The 16,808-nt window shown below is 36.7% G+C and overlaps 1 protein-coding gene across 4 annotated transcripts in view; it reads left to right on the forward strand.

The window, feature by feature from the left end:
* Nucleotides 1-15,888: 15,888 nt before the first annotated feature.
* Nucleotides 15,889-16,808, forward strand: part of mbnl2 (muscleblind-like splicing regulator 2) — an 81,901-nt gene continuing 80,981 nt past the window's right edge. For all 4 annotated transcript variants that reach the window (XM_081362508.1, XM_081362502.1, XM_081362504.1 and 1 more), the window contains exon 1: nt 15,889-16,150. The gene's annotated coding sequence lies outside the window, so the exon portion shown is untranslated. The remainder of the gene's footprint in view (nt 16,151-16,808) is intronic.

Genomic DNA, 16,808 nt, shown 5'->3' on the forward strand with positions numbered 1-16,808 from the left:
CGCTGAATGAAAATGCACGTTCACTCTCTGACAGTAGATGGCGCTCATGGAACAACCGAAATGCAGCTTTTACCACAGTAACCCCATAAAGCTGCGCTACTTTCTGTTTCTGAAAAGCATTTAAATATTTCAAACAGCCATTCAGATTATTGTATTCAACTTGCTGTTCATACTTAAAATACTCAATAGACATTTGTTTAAACATTTTTATGTTATGGACCAAATGATATGCCCTCGATATTGATTAAAAATGTCCTGATTCTTTATTATTGCTTGATATCATTTAGAAAAGGTTCCATTTGTTAACATTAATTTGTTTTTTAGATAACATGAACAATTGGCCATTTGTTAATCTTAATTGATGTTAATTTCAGCATTTACTAATGCTTTATTTGCATCTGTTAAAATTATTTAATGGACTTGAGCTAACATGAACTAACAATGAATAGTTGCATTTTTTATTAACTAATGTTAACGAAGAATAATAACTACTATAAAAAAGTAGGCTATTGCTCGTTGCTAATGTTAGTTCTAAGAATGCTGATATTTCACCATTATCACACATTAAACATACTGTACATGTCTCTTCTGTACGTCCAGTTTATATTGTGGATCATTCGTTGCAACATTTAACCTGATTCTCGTGTTTAAGCATCTGTTTTGTGGCCGTGCTTGACAAATACAGACATCGTTTTAAAGTTATGTAATTTTTTGGCCTTCAAACATCTTAAAATGCACACATGTAGACCAGGGAAATCAGGGAAATTGTTTATTTTGTTGATCATGGAACAACATTCCTGTCCGAAAATGTAGTCCTAACCCTATCCCATAATTAGGCTATCCCTAAAACCAGAGGGGAATGATAGGTGATGAATAACACTGATGTAAAAGCACCTAACCCTGGTTTTAAGCCTAAACTTGACATAAACTGTAAACTTGTCCCTGATTGGATGATTGGAATGTTGGTTCACAAAGACGTTGATCCAGAAACACGTACTCTGTGAATTCAGGTTCACTGTTACTGTAGAAGGCGTTTGTCGACCTCTAGTGGCTGATCTATCTATCTATCTTAGGGAAAGTGCTCAAATTTAACCACTAGAGGGAGTAATACTCCCACTTAAATTAAAACCAATCCCAATACAGGCATGATATAGCATATTCCACCGCACTAAAATAAAAATATATGTGAAAAGTATTCATTTTAATATTTAGCTGTAATGTGTTTTAATCTGATTCATTGTTGCCCACTAACGACAAAACTAGACGCCTGACATGTAAAGTTGAACTTACTATGCAACCTCAAATACAACAGACAGAAAGAAAACAGAGCAATAAACTTTAAATTTATTTATTTTACTAAACACAGACAGCATTAAACCTTCCAGTGTCACGCTGAAACCTCAAGCAATCGCTGTGGTGATTTAGCCAAGTGAAATCCTCCGAGCATGATAGACTGTGGTTCAACTAAAATAGGATCCGATGGCCTATTTTAGGTGACTAGAAAATGAGAGCACGTTGAAAAGCAGGCCAGACTGAAGGACAGGCCATGTTTCTACATCAGAAGAAGGCGGTGGATATGTGGATCCAGACTCTCTGTCGTGATCTCAGATCAGAATCAACTCTCTGATCGGCATCGCCAAACTCGACGCTGGGTCAGTTTAGCCGCTCAGGAGGGGCCGCTGCATTGATTTCTAGATTTTAACACTTGGACAGAAGGTGGAGACACCATAAGTGATGAAGCTTGCAGTAAACAGCACTTATCTTGGCACGGCAACATATTATCGTCTTGCTGTGCCATTCCGCCCACAAATAATGTGAGGCGACCTGCTGTCAAACTGGCCTTTTAGTGCCCTGCATCGCACAAACAACTATAAAACCATAAACTGCATTGGGGGATGAGACCTTGTTATTCATTCAGATTGTTAGTAGCATCGACAAAAAAATATGTTTGTTACTGTCTGAATGTATAAATCAGCTGGTGTTTATCAGGCCTGAAACATAATCATGCAAGTATGTGAACGCAAATGCTATGACACTGATTTCACACGTTGTTGTGTTTGGAAATGTGCCAGAATGCAACTCGTAATGCAATGCAAGCATTTTTGCTATAGTGGCCATTAGTGCAAACTGTTTATTTATGGACAGTTAATTAAAAGCAAATGACATCTTTAGGCTATATCTAGATACCTGAATGATAATAGGCCTATCTGTTTTAATGACAGATATTTGAAGCAATGCAATGCAAATGCGTTCAAAATCAAAAATGCAAGCACACTTATTTGCATATTGTTTAGTTTCAAAATGTGTCAGTACAGTTTTCACTCTCAACATTGACACTAGGGGTGCTAAAATTAGCGTAACCTAAATATTCACAAAGAGAACTGTTTATGTTATTTATGGATATATACACTAAAAGACAAAAACAAAACTTCGATTTTGATTTCAACGCTAAAACAGAGCGATAGAATAGATCGCATCAAAATTGGCAACTCTTTTATTTTATTTTATGGAATACTGCAGTACAAACGATTTGTCTGTGCACATCATTATTGTTTTTTAATCATGTACGTGCCTCATAATCTGATGATATATCTTCACCTCCATCTTGAAGTGACATCTCTTCTCTTCTCTGATTATGTGGGCGGGGCAACCTGTCACTCACATGAGATCAACCAATAGCAAACCACAACCATTCAAACAATTCCCCACAGACAAAATCAAGCCTCGCCCACATTTGTTGTTGTTCGAGAAGCCGTTTCACTCGGATATACGTCACAATGGGGAAGAAAAGACTTGAACATCACCTGGTTTAATGGCACAGATTAAGTGGATGTTTGTTTCTGTCACAGTAATGTAAAGCGCACTCGTGAGGTGTGTGTACATGTGTAGTCTTAGTGTGAGGATAAAGTGCACACTAATGCACGTCTCTCTGGATCTCTGTTAGTATTCATGGTCTGTGTGTGTGTGTGTGTGTGTGCCTGATGGGGGATGTAGGTGTTGCGTGGGTTGGTTGCCATTGGCTTTCCTCCCCATTCCAGTAAGTCTCCTCTCTCCTTTTTTTTTCATTCTCACGCCTTCGCTGTTGCCAGCCACAGAAAAATCTCTTCTGCTGTTGTTCTAACCATCTCTACTCACCTAGAACTGAGGATTCTGCACGTCTCCGTGTCTACATTGCTCTCGCTGTGTCTCATAGGGATCAGCCACACAGCAGACTTTACACATGAGAGCTTTATGCGTTCACTGCGGGGTCACACACACACACACACACACTTACTCACACCCACGTTTGGAGTGTGATTCATGAAGTCAGTGCTGGTGAACTCTGAGGTTAAACACGACTAATGTCCTATACACATACCTCATTCTGTTTATTTGTGGATGTGTTTGAACAAATTAATTAAATATTAATGATATGATACAATTACCATAGCAACAGAAATGACAGAACAGACAGTCTCCAAAAGTTCACAAATCTGCTGTTTTGTATTATTTACATTTCATTATGTGCATGTATTTTAAAGTCTGTGCTCTATCTATCTATCTATCTATCTATCTATCTATCTATCTATCTATCTATCTATCTATCTATCTATCTATCTATCTATCTATCTATCTATCTATCTATCTATCTCTATCTATCTATCTATCTATCTATCTATCTATCATTATTTTGTTCTATCTATCTATCTATCTATCTATCTATCTATCTATCTATCTATCTATCTATCTATCTATCTATCTATCTATCTATCAGTCATTTTATCTATCTATCTATCTATCTATCTATCTATCTATCTATCTATCTATCTATCTATCTATCTATCTATCTATCTATCTATCTATCTATCTATCTATCTATCTACAGTATCTATCTATCAGTCATTTTTTCTATCTATCTATCTATCTATCTATCTATCTATCTATCTATCTATCTATCTATCTATCTATCTATCTATCTATCTATCTATCTATCTATCTATCTGTCTATCATTATTTTGTTCTATCTATCTATCTATCTATCTATCTATCTATCTATCTATCTATCTATCTATCTATCTATCTATCTATCTATCTATCTACAGTATCTATCTATCAGTCATTTTATCTATCTATCTATCTATCTATCTATCTATCTATCTATCTATCTATCTATCTATCTATCTATCTATCTATCTATCTATCTATCTCTATTGTTCTGTCGTCACTCCTCCTTTTATCCTTCCGCACTGTGGTCATAAAGGGATGAACGCTGTGGTGTTTAAACAATGCTCAGTTGATGTGTATACCAGCGATTTAACCTTAATTTTACCCTAATACACTAATAATACAAAAAGTTCAGTTTTGAACTGAATAAAGCTGATTCGATTTGCTGAAGCTGAATGGGTTTGATGCTCTCCAAGCATGCGTTCAGCTGTGGTATGCAGATCCGAGTGTGTCCGAGCTCCTGCAGTGTCTTCTCCTCTCATGATGGTGATCATTGGGATCTGCAGAAGATGCATTAATATTTCAGAGCGATGGAGCCTTAAGACACTGTAGTGAGCCTGCACTGGACAGGCATTAAACACACTCAAGTTCTCATCTCAGGAATTACATCTCATCTGCATGCATGCACAAACAAACACAACGTTTGTATACAGATTCATATCTGAACCTCATGAATTTTGCAAGTCTTTTTGGATTGACCTCTGAACTGACAGGAATGCACTGATTACCTCGTAACCAATGGGTTGTTTTCACAACTCAGTTGCATAAGTGTGTCAAGGGTGGTCTGTGCATTTGGATGTAGTTCTGTGTAAACTGTGATTTGTTTTATGGAGTCATGCAATATTTGATATATATATTCGAAAACTTATTGTTTGCATTTGCCATTGTTTAACCCTGCTGTCTGCAACCCGTCTAATGATTCCCACCTGTGATGCTCAACAATTCTGTAATATCGCATCGTCTGTTAAGTCTTAATCCAGGTCAGACAGGTCATCGGCAGTGGCGGGAAATCCTTCAATCCATCAGCAAATGGAAGTGCGTAATACTCCAGGGAGGAGAAGCAGGGGTTAAATGCACTCGATCGATGTAATCGACGGATCTATTGACAGAACCTGCCCTGCTGATTGTTCATTTCCTTTCTGTTTCTCTTCTTCATTCACACAGCTGCTCTAGTTTTATATATATATATATATATATTTCTATTACCTGGATTTCATTTCATTGACCACCTCTCTTTAAACATCATCACACACCTCAAAAAACATATTTTCAACATAAGAGCCATTCTTAGCTTGAATTTGCGAGGCCATTTTTATTTTACCTACAAAAATAGTCTGTATGTTGCTTGATATTGCAAATTGGTATTTATTATCACATTATTTTAATGTGTTATCATAATCATAAAAGCTCTGGCTCGTATAGCACACCACTTTGTTAAACATCTAGTTATGTATTTACCTATAATTGCTAATGAATTGGAAGTCTCGCACATTCAAAGACGATTTACTTCTGCATGATGAATATGAGCTGCTCTCTTAATAAACGTCTTTATGGTTTTGCGATTAAATGCTTTTATTCTTTTGTATTATTGCTCATTTGCTACTAACTACTTTTATTTAGAGGGAAATTGCACAAAGAGGGTAATCGGGAAATTACTTTCAAATCACAATATAAATGGTTTCATGTAATATCTTTTCAGGCACAATTATTTTATTAGTGGTGTTTTTAAAGTCAGGAATTCACTATCTATTGCTCATATTGAGGGCAGAACGAGGCTACTTGCTTAAAGGCACAATATGTGATAAAAATATCCAAAAACCACTACACCAGCGTTATATTTTTTTCTTGACTTATATTATCCCAAATGTTTCCAACAATGTTTAAATCCAGAGAAATCTTCTACTTTAACCGTGCAATGCCCTGTGTCATTGCGTCGCCTGTCAAATGACGTTGTGTCCATGTTACCCTCAAGAAACACCAAAGATGCTTTAATAATTATGTTTTATTAGACCGGCGAGCAACTGTTTGGATACCTTTACTGACAGAAAACTGATAGTTAACAGTTAGTCTTCTGGTTTGAATCTCTCATTTTCTTGATTTACCACGAGCAACATGTTTATACCCAAAAAGTAAATCAGACAACACTAGGCCTATTTGTCAAGTGTCTAACAGCATAATCAGAAAGAGCTTTATTTGAAGTAACAGTAATACAGCAAGTTTTCCACCATTCACTGATTTAAAATCATGACATTTAGCAAACACAAGTCACCCAGCTTTTATAAGTATTCAAATATCGATCTAGCATACAATGTGCAACAAGTGTCTCATATTAGCCACGTTATAACATAACTCTCAACACACTCAAATGTATTTTTACTATTATTGTTTTGACCAAGTAAACCTGCGCAGCGTTTCCGCACAATTTTAATTTGTCAAATAAACTGACCTGTATCAGCACTTGCAGTTGTTTCATTAGAATGAAATAAAATAATGTGAATTTAAGTTATCAAACATAACTATACCAAAGTTCAAGTTCAGGGTAAGGGGTTGAATGTAGAAGGGGGTGAACGTTAAACGTAACTTTAATCGTAAAATATGCATAAACAACAAAACGAAACGAATGACAGCGGCCGACTGTGGCATCTAATCATAATAAAAACAGCAGCATACAATTTTGGCCCGCCCTGCTTCATACCACAGCAACGTTAATTAAACTTTAATACATTAGCTGATCCATGAACCTGCAGCATGAACTGCTTTCCATCGGCTGTGGAAGTGAAAGACGACGAGACACCGTTCATTCACGATGTAATGAAGCTAACATTACGCCTTTGTTATTGTTTTGAATAAGCGACCGCTAGCGGTGAAACTTACGTACTGTGCCTTTAAGACAGCGAATGGCCAATGTGACAAACTGGTAGTTAATTTACGCTCTTGCGTTGCTGTGGGGGTAAAAAAACCCAGAACAAACAACCAAGCAAAAAAAAAAAAAAAAAAAAAACTATACTCAAGGGGGAGGGTGGGGGGTTGATAAACATCCAGCTGTCTCTGACATTCATAAAATATAAAAGAAGACGCAATGGGGAATATAGGCTGTAATTCCCACTCTGCAATGGCACATTTCAGAACACAACATGAAATTGAACTTGCGTTGCAAAATTGTGAATGCGTATTTAAACAATATGTAAAACAATAAAAAAAAATAAAAAAAAAAAATATTTTTGATGTAGATGTAGATCTCTCAGCATCTCTATTCCTGCATCAATACATCTGAATCACATGATCCCATATGGTATTATGTTGCATATAGGCTAATTATGACCACTTGTGAGAGAGGACGGAAGCAACCAGTCACTGTAGAAACTCAGTTTCATTTGCTTGTCAAGAGGATGAATTGTGAGACTGAGAATGGAAGATGGAAAGCAGCAAGAACAGATATAAAGACGTCAATCCCACGTCACTCCAGCTCTAAAAAAGAAAAAAATATTCAGAGGAACGGAAACATCTTTACTCAAGCGACTTGGTCCACGACTGCAACCAAGAGAGTTAGAGGCAAGACAAGTGCATTTAAATGATGCAACTCATTAAAAGTAGTCTTTCTTTGGATAAAACGACCCTAAGGGTGCGTGTTTGCTGTCAGTGTGCGTGGGTTAGCTCTATCTTTCAGTTTTATACTTGCAGAAGTGGTTTTGTCTCAAACGCTGCCAGCTAGATTACAAAGGTCAAGCCGTTTCCCCATGCAGATGTAAAAAAACAATATATATGATTCAGATACAGCCATCATTAACATGGCTTCAGTCCACAAACCCCAATCAACATATTACCGCTGGCTTCTTAAAGGGAAACTAAAACTCTTGAGGATGATTATCATACAGTTATCCTCACAACACACTAGTTGCACTGAAATAGATAGTGAGATGTTTAAACATTTATCAGTCACATGTCCTTCCAAATCTGTATGCTGTTATTTGTAGAAGACAAAAGATATCCAATGATGCTTTTATTGTGCTTTTTTTTGTCACCTTGTTATTGTATGTAAAAAAAAAAAAACTGCATGAAAATTCCTTGATTTCTCCATGTATATGGGTTTGGAAAGCAGAGGTGGACAGTAACAAAGTACATTTACTTGAGTACTGTACTTAACTTGTTGAGTATCTGTACTTTACTTGAGTATTATTTTTTCTGGAAACTTGTTACTTGAACTTCACTACATTTGAAAGACAAATATCGAACTTTTTACTCCACTTCATTTTTGGCAAAGTCCTTGAGTAGAAAGTAGTAACATCAGTCAGGGGATGATTTTGGTTGCAACTTTTCAAATGAAAGAACCTTGACTGATGTTGGTTTCTGACGTCAACCCGATTTTCATTTTCAACCACAATACAACATCTGTCCAATGTTGGAGATTAATGTCGATCTGATGTTGGATTCTGACATCAACCTGGTTTTAATTTTCAACGTTGGGTTTGGTCTTCTAAATGCGAATTTTGTCATTGTTTTTAAGCACACCAGCTCATAGATAACAGTAAGGCTTTAATATTCATACTAAAAGCCAAAACACTTTAAATAGGGCAATATTTGAGGGAACAGCCATTTGGGTGTCTGAAACCATTGTGGACGTTATTGAGTGACTTATTCAATCTCACATTCAATCCCACTACTGGAACTGTGTTCTAGAAATAAATTTGATAATGATATGAGGGTAGCCATAGATTCAGAGGCATAAGGTACTGTAAGTATTACATACAACAATGCAACAATAAGAAGACAATGCATTGACATTTACTTTTTACTTTTGATACTTAAGTACTTTTAAAAACAAGTACTTCTGTACTTTTACTTAAGTAAAAATCTGTCTTTACAATTTTTACTTGTAACGGAGTAATATTTGACCAGTAGTATCTGTTCTTTCACTCAAGTAAGGAAGTTGTGTACTTTACGACACAAGGATGAGTAAATGATGACGGGCTGGACTATTCCTTTAATGCTTTCCTGGAGTCTTTCTCCATTCGTCTCTTCTGCGGCTCAATTGATCCGTTAGTCTCCTGAGAGTCGCCCTGCACAGTGCACATGATGGTCATTAAACCTGCACTGAATAGTGCACTTCATCCAGGAGAGTTTCTGTCCTTTGTGTAACTGCTAACAGAAGTAATACATTGCAGAGAAACACGGAGTTGCATATTGGCATGGTTTTCAGATTTAGTTTTTAATGAATGCCATTCTGCTTCTTGAAACCTCTCAGCCGTCTGTCACGCTTTCTGCATCAGTTCCTTGGAGAGCTTTATGTCGACATTGCAGTTCTAGTGAAGTGCTGCCATTTTTCTCTTGGAGGCGCTCAGGGTCTCGCTGTGCCATGAGAGGTTATGGAGGGCAGAATGCATACAGCCTCTCACAACTCGGATGAAAATGAGAAACTTTTGGATACAAGTTAGAAATATTGACTTCATTATTAGCAGCTGTGAGAGGCCAAAACCTTTGAAAACTAAATGAGATCAAATAATAAATAGAGCTGCAAGCAGAAATTAAAGGCAGTGATATCATGTACCCCAACATCATGCATCTTCATGCAACATCACGCATCTTCATGCATCATCATGCATCTTCATGCTTCTTCATGCATCATCATGCTTCTTCATGCATCATCATACATCTTCATGCATCTTCATGCATCACCATGCATCATCATGCATCTTCACGCATCATCATGCTTCTTCATGCATCATCATGCATCTTCATGCATCATCATGCATCATCATGCTTCTTCATGCATCATCATGCTTCTTCATGCATCTTCATGCATCATCATGCTTCTTCATGCATCATCATGCATCTTCATGCATCATCATGCATCATCATGCAACATGACTAAAGGCCCCCAAAATGCCATTGTCATGTAAAATCAATGGCCAAAACGCATAAAAAGTGTTTAGTTCCTTCCCACAATCGCCTTTGATTTGCTCACATTGGATTTATGTGCCTCTACGTACATTTCTGCAAATGCTCAAAAGTTTACATACACCTTACAGAATCTGCAAAATGTCTAACAAAATAAGAGGGATCATGCAAAAATGCATGTTTTTATTATTTACTACTGTCCTGAATAAGATATTTTACATAAAATATATTTATACATAGTCCACAAGATAATATATTTATATAAATGACCCCGCTTAAAAGTTTACATACCCTTTATTCTTAATACTGTGTGTCATTAACTGGATGATCCACAACTGCCCAATGTTCTTCAGAAAAATCCTCCAGGTCCTACAATTTGTTCAGTTTTCCAGCATCTTTTGCATATTTGAACCCTTTCCAGCAGTGACTGTATGATTTTGAGATCCATCTTTTCATACGGAGGACAATTGAGGGACTCAAACACAACTGTTAAAAAAGTTTTATTTAGGAGGGGGGGGGGGGGGGGGGATTTGAAGATCAAGGTATACCTTATTTTATAAATTCAACTTAATTTGTTTTCCCGGGAAACATTTAAGTATCTTCTGTTGCTAACGACGTACTAAATAAAAAAAAAAAAAAGATATTTAAACAAAAAAAGAAAAATTTGGACATCTTCATCCTGTTCAAAATTCTAGCCTAGGTTGCATATATTAGGGCATACTTTTCATATTAAGCTTAATATGAATAAATACATTTATGAAATAAATTTAATAATACTATGAAATAAATATGAAATACATTTTAGTCAAAGGACAGCAGATAAGGTTGTAAGCAGATTTAGACCTATTTTTGAGAACTGCTTATTGCAGGCCAGAAACATTCTTTACACGTGCATGCATGAATGCTTGTGTTGCCTTATTTACAGTTCAAAACACAACAATGCACGGAATTGAGCTTATATGACTGTGTGCACATTCTACACATATTTGCTTAGAATATGTTTTGGCCTAATTTTTAAAAACACTTACTTTTATTTACTATACAGGATAAGTATAAACAGCTTAGACTGCAGTGACTGTCACTTAAAAGGACAACGACTGGGACCCTTACGTCAGGTTTTGGGAGACTATTAAAAGGTCACCGTGTTTGAAATGTAATTCACACGCGGAGTGTAATACTGTGGGATTTTTATGAATCGATGTTGAGGGGTTTGTGGTGACCGTTTAAAGCTTAAAGCTTAAAGCCATGAACGGGCGACATTTCACCAGAGAAGCTTAACCAGCGAACCTTCATTACATCTCTCACCACCGCTAGTGAAGCTTTGACTCACATCAACAACATCACATTTTGATTCTCTCACTAATGGATATTTACATTGGTTTTGGTGTGCCGTGTTTAAATTTAACAAACCTTAAATTTAGCAACATAATATTATTCCAGGTCCTGTTGATCATTCAAGGAGGATCGTCTGATGCACTTCGCCAAAATGATGAGATGATGCACAAGTCTGGAATTAGCACTCATCTCATTTTAGACTCTTACTCAACATAACAAGCCACAGTTTGTCTCTCCGCACCTCCTCGAACAATGCTATTTCACATGAGGGCGAGAAACCACACTAATGTCTGCATTCAACAGCTCCATACCATCGCTGGGTGAACGGAAGGAATGTTTCGCCAGGAAATCTCTCGAATGGTTTTCAATATTCAGTGGTGTGCATTGCAAACTGCCTTGTGTACGCTTGTGTAACTTAGCTAATCCCGGAGGAGATGGCGGTGATGATGTTTATGTTTGCGGATGTCTGGTGAACGCTGGGAAGGGTTTGGGAGGAAGTCAGCAGTTATGGGATTGAGGAATGCTGATTGAGATCTTTTGCACAATCGCAGAGCTGTTGTTGCTTCGGTTTAAAATAAGCATTGACATATTTAGCTAAATGCAGTGGCACAATGTGCTAACTGGATGGGTGTGAAATATTGGGAGCATGAAAACTGACGTTTATTGAAGATCCTCTCACGCGGAGAACATATTGCTGATTATTTCCCAACCTATATAATGAAGAGATGGATTTCTGTATTATATAACCAGATATTTCTTAGCCAATTTAACAACAAAGATTTACCTAATGTTTTTAACATGAATACATTTGGTTAAAGAGGACTTTTTTGAGTTTTTTTTAAGTTTTTGGGCTCTACTAGAATACGTTTTCATGCATGAATGTTCAAAAAACATTGTTTTCTCCTCTCTTCCGAGTCTGTCAGTCTGCTGGATTCATGAAAATCGTCTTAAGAAAGAGGTTTTTCCCTTTTTCAGTCTTGATTTGTTTTTAGCCTCTACTACAACAGGTTTTCATGCTTGATTATTTTCCTCATATTCTCCATTGTTGCGGCTCCTCTCTTCCCAGTCTGTCAGTAACGCTCTGTTTAGTTCCTGTCTCTATGAAGCCCCTCCTCCTGAAAAGCACACTGTGCTCTGATTGGTTGGCTGGATCAGTGTGTTGTGATTGGTTGAGCGCTTCAAGTGTGTTTGGGAAATGTCCCGCCCCTTTCCATAACCGCAAATTTCAACACACTACTAACTAACTCAACCAGGCCCCGCCCCTTTATTCTGCATATTAATTATTTAAATGAGGAATATTGTGAGTGTTCCTTCCTGGAAGAAACTCAAGACTACAATGGAGTCGTTTCAGGGAGTTCAGAAACACTGACACTGATATAGAGAATAACTCCCGCTGGAGGGATGTTTTCAGCAACATAACAATGTTAAAAATGTAAAAACACAATCTAAATGTTACCACATTTTTAAAGTGAACATTTACTGTATTTTTCCACAGCGCACCAAACCCGGCAGCCGGTGATGAGGTGACTGGGTTCTGACTTCTAATAATTTAATTTGCGCTTGGCATGCAGAAAATAATAGTATCAGTGAGTTCCGGATCATTAGGAATGTCCCTGTGCAACAAATGCGTACAAGAAGAATATTCAGGTCTCCTTGTAGAGAAAGACGTGCTCTAAACAGCCTCTAATCGTCATCAGATCAATATCCTTCAGTCCATTAGGTTATTTAGTGTGTTTAGATCAACAATGGGCTGAACCTCCATCCTCGTAATACACATCAATACATATTTCCAATAATTTATTTCTTTAAAGCTGCCATTCAGTCACCTTTACGTCAATGTTAATTGATGATCTGCCAACCTAATGAGTTTCCTCTGGGATAGAAATGTTGGCACATCAATTATTTCAAAGCAGAAAGTCTCAATTAAGGGTTCATGCAAGAGCTAATACATCACAATTCTTTAGTTCAGATGTCTTAATGAATGATATATTCATCATTATGGATTTTTTCTTCTAAATTAGATGACTTTCTCAGTTCCCATGCATAGTCCTTTATCGAATACAAAACCTTTGCAGTGATTAAAGTCTTGCTGTCACATGCATGTTCGTCTTTGAGTCATGGCCAGTTATATGGGGGATTTTTAGATTTATGTAGATGGAAAAAAATGTATTTCAAGTGGAAAGAGATGAGATGGAAAACAAATCTATCTGTAGTCTTTCACTTTCCAACAGAGAATGCCAAACAAAACACAATGTCACCATGTTCATTTTAAGGTTATTAGTTTTCCCTATTATGCTCATGGGATATTACCATTGATTACTTTAGGCAGATCTTGTTTGATTACGCTTTTAAAATGTTTGGGCATTTGTGGTATCATGAAAATTAGCTGTTTTTATTCAAATCAAATAAATTATTTAACATTACTAAATAAACTTGACTAAAAATGCAAACAATGTGAGTCTTCAGTATCTCGCTCCATTTTTTATTAAGTGTTTAAATGTACTTTTAACCCTCTAGTGCTGTTCAGTCATTTTTGACCCCCCAATTTTTTTTTTTTACTTCAATGGAATAGTACGAAACTTGGTAAAGATTTTATCCTTCAGTCCATTAGGACCAATTTGGAAGCGTTTGGTACTGCGGCCAAACAAAATCTTACTAAAAGATAATTTTTTGAGATATCAACCTCAAATTTGGAGCACAACTTTTTCAGCTTTGATTTTCTCAGTAAACCGTGATTTGGAAAATATATATTTCATATAAAAATTGAAAATGGGATTGTTGTGCTTTATTCAAGTTCACTTTTTTAAACTTTTCACTTCAGCAATAATCTGCCAAGTATTGTTTTTAAAGGGGTGGTATAATGCTCTTTTCACAAGATGTAAAATAAGTCTCTGATGTCCCCAGAGTGTGTGTGTGAAGTTTTAGCTCAAAATACCCCACAGATATTTTTATTTAGCATGTTAAAGTCGTCACTTTTTGAGGGTGAGCAAAAAACACACCGTTTTGTGTCTGTCCCTTTAAATGCAAATGAGCTGTTGCTCCCGGCACAGGGGGCGGAGCTTCAAAAGCTGCACTCACACAGACACACACTGAAAATTTCAAAAACGTTTAGCCTTTTATGTTCAAACCGGAGTCGGACAATGATGGAGAGACTCAAGAAGAAGTGACAACATGTAGAAGCAACAGGACATTTCTGAATGGTTAGTTGATGAATTTATGAGCTTATGTGTAGTTATCTTCTAGTCATTGATTAGCATATTCTGTCTTAATAATCTGTAAATCGTGTTCAGGGGGCGGGTTTATGTAAATTCTAGGGTTTGTGATGTCACTAACCCGGGAGGAATGTGGTGTAGTCTCTACCAGCCGTTTGTTGTAGACCTTAAAAAGCAATTTGTTTAAAAGCAAATATCTCCCTTTGCTTTGAACTTTGAGCGTTGTAACTTTGCAGATGTTGTTTATGCTCAAAGATAGAAAAGTGAAATCATAATCAACCACCCCTTTAAAAAGAGACAAAACTGAAGTCAAGATTAATGACAGTTTAAGTTGGAAATTTCCTTTTCAGGTCTATGCTAAAAAAAGTTAATAAATGGATTATAACTCCAGCATAAATATAATTTAGTACCATTAAATCCACCCAAAAATATTAAATAAAAAAACATTATTAAACTAAAATATAGTACAATCATTTCATTGAGATAAAAAAAAAATTCTGTCATTTTTGACCGACACGTGAACAGAAACCAGAGAGAATATATCTGCATTTATTTTAAGTACACATTTTTCCTCTTTTTCTGTACAGTCATTCACAGAGATTGCCGCACCACTTAATGTTTTGGTTTCACTTTATTTTAAGGTGACATAGTTACATTTTGCATATTCAAATAAGTACTATTTTTTTTACTTTGACTAATAAGTCAAATAAGAGTAATATTAATTAATGCACTTATAGTTACGATTAAGGTTTGATTTTGGGTTAATTACTTGTAATTATGCATATCATTTGCTGTTATTACTATAGTATGTATGTAGTAATGTGTAACTAAGAAAGTGTTACCAATGTTTTACATTTTATTTTATTATTGTGCATCCATCTCAGATAAACCTGTCCCAACATAGTCTATAATTTACTGTTTTTCCCAGCAATTGTTGTCATTACTTTTCAATTATGCACTTGCGGGCTTCATCTTAAAAGTAATAACTTTCATAATATTATGCATGGGCATAGGGGCCTCTGGGCGAAGGGCTCTCACTCACTATCTTACATGTTAACTGTAGCGGATTCAGCCATCTGAATCTAATCGTCACCATCTAAGAAGCACAACAGGCCTTCAGCTTGTTGATTTAACAGCACTGTAGCCCACATCCATTGTACCCTCTGGAGATTCACTGTTGTTTCCACGGCAACAAGCAGACCCTTGCCCTTCCCAGGGCTCCTGACATTCATTTGGACTGTACCACCTCAGACTGTAAATAGGGGGGCATTACCACATCTGATATGACTCGTCTTTCTGACTACATTCCATAAGCTACACATTGTTAACAGATTTTTAAAATTCTTTAACATATAATAATGAATAAAATATGTATATAAAGTAGATTTTAGGTATATTTGCTGTTAAAAGTAGCAACGCACCCCCCCTCCTCCCCCCTTTCCAGTCACATGACTTGGTCCCTCCTCCCACGATCTGTCAGAGCAGCTTGTTGCACGACCAGCTTCTTGGTAAACTAACTTGAGTTCGGCGTTAAAATCTAAACCAGTTGCCTGACAAATCGCGTTTCTCGCGGACCGACGAGAATGTTCGCTTCGGTTAGAAAACAAGCCTTAATTTCTTTGACTTAACGAGTCATTTAAGGCAGTTTCCATCGAGCTCTTTTTGCTGTCTGCGTGATTTGTGGTCAAGAAGAAACAGCAGCAGCGGCAGGTCATGGTAACCAGGTAAGCAGCAGGTTAAATTCACGCGTTTTCAACAGCGAAAAGCTATATTTGACTGTTTATTTTCGAAAGAAAATGTTTAATGTCAATACAGTGCTTGTCATTGCAGAGAGAGAGAGATAGAGAGAGAGAGTGTGTTTAGCTAACGTTGGCTGGCTTCGTCGCTCAGTGATGTCGACATGGGTTTAGTAATGTATGGTCTCCTTGTTGGCGAGCGAAAAAATAAATGGATCGGAAAAATGAAAGTGCGAGAAGTTTCCATGTTTACGTTACATGAAACGCCCGCGTGCTGCCCCGTCGTAAAATCAACGAGTTTGACGTTAAAATCGATGAAAAATATAATCTGACAGCTCATTCTTCAGGATCGTTAACGTTAGTTTTCAACGGTTCTTTTTCCGCGTCATCGCTGTTACTTCGTGATGGGAATTAATTTGAATCTTATCACGTCAGTTTATATAAACCGCCATGCGGGTTTTAAACGCGATTAATGATGTAACAACTTGAATACGAGAACTTCAAAAACAATATAAACATGTATATCTTAAAAGTATTTTAATGTATTATAACAATGACTTCATACATTTCGTTATGAAGGCTATAAATCGACCAAGATCAGAAATAATCGTCTCGATAATCTCTTCGAAATAACGGCTTGAAGAAT

The sequence above is a fragment of the Scardinius erythrophthalmus genome (genome assembly GCF_964197995.2).
Source record: "Scardinius erythrophthalmus genome assembly, chromosome: 3".
In the NCBI taxonomy this organism is placed as follows: Eukaryota; Metazoa; Chordata; class Actinopteri; order Cypriniformes; family Leuciscidae; genus Scardinius; species Scardinius erythrophthalmus.